The 5,787-nt window shown below is 51.9% G+C and overlaps 1 non-coding gene across 1 annotated transcript; it reads left to right on the top strand.

The window, feature by feature from the left end:
• The first annotated feature begins 5,422 nt into the window (after positions 1 to 5,422).
• LOC145409737 (5S ribosomal RNA) lies at positions 5,423 to 5,541 on the top strand. The gene has a single exon (XR_013899171.1). It is a non-coding gene; the product is annotated as a 5S ribosomal RNA (ribosomal RNA).
• Positions 5,542 to 5,787: the final 246 nt, after the last annotated feature.

The following is a 5,787-nucleotide window of genomic DNA, read 5'->3' as shown; positions in this document are numbered from 1 at the left end:
GATAGCATGGGTGTAAAAAGTGGGAAGACAGCATATGACACCCCAAGACTCCTGCTAGAAAGAAAATGCAGCACAGCAGTGCGGCCGTCAGCTCGTTCCTTCAGGTACCTGACGTGCCTGGCAAAGGAGAGCCCACTGTCGAACCAGACCCCTAGATATCGGTGGAGAGTGACAAGGGTGAGCTCATGTCCACTGAGCATCAGGGGGAAGTCAGGGGGACGTAGACCGAACAGTAGGCACTTGGTTTTCTCGAGGTTGACCTTCAACACCAATTCATTGCACTTGGCGTGCAGAGGGAAAGAGCAGTGGAGGCCTGGGTGAAGCAGTCCCTCCTCAAGAAAACAAGTGCCAGATCATTGGCGTAGCATAGTAGTCGGACCCCGCGACTGTAGTTGACAGTGAGCAGACCTTCCATCAGTATGTTGAAGAGGAGGGGACTCAGCACGCTCCCCTGGGGGGTGCCATTGAGGTGCGAGTAAACTGTCGATAGTCGACCCTGGAACCACACTCCTGCAGTGCGGTGTTCAAAAAAGTTCCCTACCCATGCCAAGAGCCTGCCTCCCATCCCCCCGAGCAGCAAATACTGCCTGTATGGCTAGGGGGCTAGTCAGCTCAAATGCTTTCTCCAGGTCGAGGAAGACAGCCATGCCCCGCCTGCCTCGGAGCTCCTCAAGGAAAGTCACAAGACAGTTGGTGGCACTCCTGTTGGCATGATAAGCAAAAATCTCCTGGTGCAATGGGCCTAACCTCCAAGATAACCTGGTGTGGACTATCCTCTCAACTGTCTTGGCAATGACGCTGAGGAGGGAGATCGGGTGCATGGCACCAGGATCACGAGGATTCAGGGTCGGGTGTATGATGGCAGTCTTCCACGACCTGGGCAAACAGCCCACAGACCACGAGAGATTGAACAGATCAAGCAGCCGTTTGTGACCACAATCTCCAGCATAAGCCAGGATGGATTATGTAAGTCGGTCAAGTTCAGGCGCAGGGTATTCCCTCCCATGCAGCGCTTGCTGAAGTTCTTTGCTGGTGATGGAGACATCAGCAGGGTCGGGCCTGCCACAAGCAGCGCGAATGGTGTCAATGCAAGAGGCAGACAGCTGTGCCTGAAGGTTGCGGACGGGCTTGGGGAGGTTGTGTGATGCAGAACGGTCTGCAAAGTGCTGTGCAAGACATTGGCTTCTGCAGCAGGATCAGGATGAGAAAGCAGGTAAGGAGGATGTGGGTCAGACATGGACCGGAGTCTCCCCCACATCTCCTGGAGAGTGAAGTGAGAGTCCAAAGTGCGACACCATCTGACCAACGCCTCCTCCTTGAGGCGGTGCTTCTCAGAGGCAACATGGCATGTGACAGCAACAAGATACCGATGGTGCGGGATGTGCAGCGCCGTCGGTAGAGCTTGCGTACAGCGTTAAGGCAGTGGTTCAGTTCCTTGACCCTGTCGCAGTAAATCCAGCTGTCTTTGTAGCACCTTGTGGCATGTTGCTTGAGTGGGATGGCACGCGAAGCAGCCTGATGGAAGGCACGGGCTACTTGATCTGCATGACTCTTGAGGTCAGGGGCAGGAGGAGAGGCCCTAAAAATGTCGGCCAGGGCTTGGTTAAAGGCAGCCCAGTCAGAGTGGGGGAGGCCCCACCAGGGTGGAGGGCGTGGGAGAGGTGCTAGTTGAAGCTTGATGGTGAAGGCATAGTGATCACTCACCAGCCAAGGGTGAAGTGACCACTGCACCGAGCTGAAAAGAGTAGACGACGCAAATGACAGATCAAGTCGTTCTCCCCCAAAGTGAATGGAAACATGGGGGTCATCTAGAAGGCAGACACCACCTATCTCCTCTAGAACAAAGGAGATGTGCCGGCCGGCCTTGTTGGCCTGCTGGGGTGAGACAAAGATGAAGTGATGGGCGCTGAAATCACCTCCGATAAAAACAGAGCCATGGGCAGCCTGGGAAAATAGCTCCCCCACATCGAGAGTGCCTCCAGGACTCCTGTAGACGTTGTAGACAGTGGAGGGTGGAGGTGGCGAGTTGAAGCACCACATCCTGCACCTCCACGCCCGGGCCATAGACTGGAGGAGTGTTACAGACGGTGCATGGGATATGTTCCTGAACAAAGAAGCACAGCCCCGAGTGTCACCGTGTTCAAAGGGCAGGAGATAGGTGGTATACCCTGGGAGCCAAAGGGTGGAAGTGTGTGGGAGCAGGGCCTCCTGCAGGAGGATGACATGAGGTCGGTCCCTGATGGCCACCTGCTGCAGGAGGATGACATGAGATCAGTCCCTGACGGCCACCTCCTGCAGGAGGGGAAGCTTTCTTCTGGCTCCTAAACAGTTCCACTGGATGAGGCAGAGGACTGTGTCGCCAACTCGTGTGTCGTGGGAGGGAGGGGGTTGTCGCCTGACGGTGGGAGCATGATCTCGACCTCGGTGCCAGCTGCCGCTGGTGCCGGTGCGTCCTCTGGTGGGGGAGGACAGGGGGAGCATGTCCCCGGAGATTTTACTGTGGAGTGCCGAGACCTTGGTCTCCATGCCAGGCGAGCTGCCTTGTGAGAGCAAGATCTGGTGAGGCTGGAGGGCTGTGCCTGCCTGTGGGGTGGTGTGGGTGATTTGCGCTGTTGTTTTTTCTCTATGGCCCTGTCCATAACGGCATTGATTGCTGCAGCGATCAGGAGAGTGGAGCAAGGGAGGCCTAAACACCAGGTTATCCCCTCTGTTATGGCCTTGGCAATTTGTTTCCCCAGTTCCTGTGGCTCCTGGAAGCCGAAGACTGGTTCCTGCTTGGTGGGAGCTGGTTGAGGGCTGTGGTGGGCAGGTGTCAGTGGGTCTTGTCAAGCTGGTGGTGGGCAGTGGACCTCCGCCACAGTGACACCTGTGACAAGGGCCACAGACAGGGAAGGGAACGCACTCTTGTTGAGGGGAGGTGAGGTCACAACTGTGGGGTGGCGTTGTTGCCTCCAGACAAAGGTGCCTGGAGGGGCCGGAGATGTACTGGTGGCTTGTTGGTCCTGTACCCACGCAACGTGATGCTCGTGGCCTTGCATCACTTGCTTTGTTCTGGCGGGGCAGCTGGGGTGCCAGGCATGGTGTGAACCAGTGCAATTGAGGCAACGAGATGTTACCTGCTCCTTGGCCTTGAATTTATTGAGGCACCACTCTGTGTCATGGCTGCAGCTGCAGATGCCGCACACAAAGGGGCGGTTGCAGGAGGCCCAGTGGTGGCTGTAGTGCTGGCAGCAGTAGCAAAGGAGTGGTGTTGGGGCGCAGGTAAATCGTGCCCCAATTGCCCAGGTCCAGGTGTGGAATCAGGGGACAATGTAGAGTTACACACACCTGCTGAGTTTCCTCCTGCATGCACTGGTTTTGACACCTCATGGCTTCCTCCACCAGGTCATGGCTTGGTAGGATATCCACCGGCATACATCGGGGATTTCCCAAGACCATGGCCTTCGTGAGCTGATTGCACTGCAGCAATTCAATGAGGTTTACAAGGGGGACCTCCTGTGCCACTGCCTTCAGTTTCAGGTACGTTTCCTCGTCCTGTGGGATCAGCACACAGCTCTCTGCACGGCCATAGCGGTTGGTGACGGTGAGCCCGGGCAGGTGTTGCTCTAGGGCTGCGACCACAGCATACCTGGTTGCGAACCTTGGTTGGAGAGGGACTCAGAATGCTGGGAATGTTGAATGAGGCAGTGGCGGCGGCCGAACTGGTACCGAAGGGTGTGGCGCAGGAGGGGGCTCCTTGAGAGCAACCAAGCGTGATACTAGTGTCGGTGCATTTCCCTGGGTTGCCCGCAGTCTCTTGCATGACACCAGGATCCACTCTCCTTCCTAGTTAGCAGTAGTGGCATCAGGAGCGGAAGAGGAAGCTCCCTCAGCAGGTGGAGGGGAAGCTGGAGGCTCCTCAGTGCCACTGGCGCTGTCTCTTGCACCAGAGATAACAGCAGGGGAAGCTGGCTTAGAAGCTGCAGGAGGTGGGCAGTGCTGAGGTTTGGGTAGGTGGTCAGAGTTGCTCACAGGTCGGGAGGAAGCAGAGGTGGTAGAGGGAGGGGAAGGGGCAATGGGGGCCGGAGTGATGTCATCTATGGCCTCATGAAGCTGGGCAAACTTGCCTGAACGAGCTAAGGAGGCGGCAGTGGGAGCAGCGTATCGGGGGCGGGCACCAGGCCCTTTGGGCTTGGAAGCGGAGCGTGCACTTGGCCCATCATCGGAGGAATGTGAGCTGGAACTCCCAGTAGAGGGCTCCCGTTCACATCCGCCCCTGCACTGGGTTTAGAGGGTGGAGGCCTAGAGGAATGGAGCGGGAGGCGAGAAAGCCCTGGGGGCCTTTGAGGAAGAGCCCACAGCATCTCAGTCACTCATGCACACCTGGGATGGAAACAGACTCACACCAAAAAATAATAAATAAATAAATAAAGTAAAATAAAATAAAATAATAAAAATAAAAATAAAATATGAAATAAAAATATATAAATACGTATCTATGCAGATATATCTATCTATCTATCTATCTATCTATATATATATATATATATATATATATATATATATATATATATATATATATATATATATATATATATATATATATATATATACTAGTATTTATTTATTCTGATAATCATTCATCATTTCCTCTACACATACATACAGACATACACCTAGTCACACATGGAAAAGGAAATATGGATCAGTGTGCCGGTATAAATCTGTATATAAGCTAAAGTTGTAATAACAAAGGAATAAGAGAAGAAATAAGTAGTCAAACTGCAATCTGGCACTTCCCTACAGTGCCGGGGAACTTAGCTCCCCACCCTCAAAAGGTTGTCGTAAGAGAACCCCGACACTGCCCCTCATGAGGGACTTACCTACTCCTTGCCCTAACAGAAATCCCTACCCTTACTGCCTCCTATAACCAAGCCTCTGAGGCCCCCCTTCATGTAAGTACCCTAATGGTACCACTTCAGGGTTCGGTGTCGTATTACAGCAGGTACTCTAAACGGTAGCCAGAAAGCGGCTGACAGTAATGAAAACAAGAAAAGAAAACACAGTCACAGGGTGGTGTGATACGAGTGCAAAGGGAGTGAGCGAAAACAGAGCAAAGTCTACAGGAAACACGTTCCACGTTACGAGCTCGGGGGGAAAAGGTGTGCTCGCCACGAGAGCTGGAGCGAGAGTTTTCCCAATTTTTTTTTTTTTTTTTTTTTGGCCTATCGACCATTGGGGCAAAGCCCCTGGTCATTAAGGCCAGATATATAAGTATGTATATACATATACACATATATACATATATATACAAACATGTATACACACACACACACACACACACACACACACACACACACACACACTTCCATGCATATATACAGACACACTTTCATGCACACGTATATATATATATATATATATATATATATAATATATATATGCCAACGGCCATACCACGTTGAGTACACCGCTTCCCGTCCGATCAGCGAAGTTAAGCAACGTTGGGTCTGGTTAGTACTTGGATGGGTGACCGCCTGGGAACACCAGAAGCTGTTGGCATCCCTATGTGTCAAGTAGGGTTGGTGGAGGATTAGTGCCCCTCCCTGTAAAACAATTAACTCTAAGCCCTTGGCCACCCCGTTTGGGATACATGGCGTCTTGCAATGAATGAATATATATATATAATAATTTTTATTTTTTTTTATTTTTTTTTAATTTTTTATTGGTTTTATATTTTTAAAAATCCTTATAAAAAGAAACCTAATCTAAAGACCCTAAAACTAATCACCTAACAGACAAATCGCT

This window comes from Coenobita brevimanus, chromosome 82 (assembly GCF_032717465.1).
Source record: "Coenobita brevimanus isolate Jiangsu-jjx chromosome 82, ASM3271746v2, whole genome shotgun sequence".
Taxonomy (NCBI): domain Eukaryota; kingdom Metazoa; phylum Arthropoda; class Malacostraca; order Decapoda; family Coenobitidae; genus Coenobita; species Coenobita brevimanus.
Note: the sequence above shows the minus strand (reverse complement) of the source record. Positions and strands in the feature narration are given on the sequence as shown.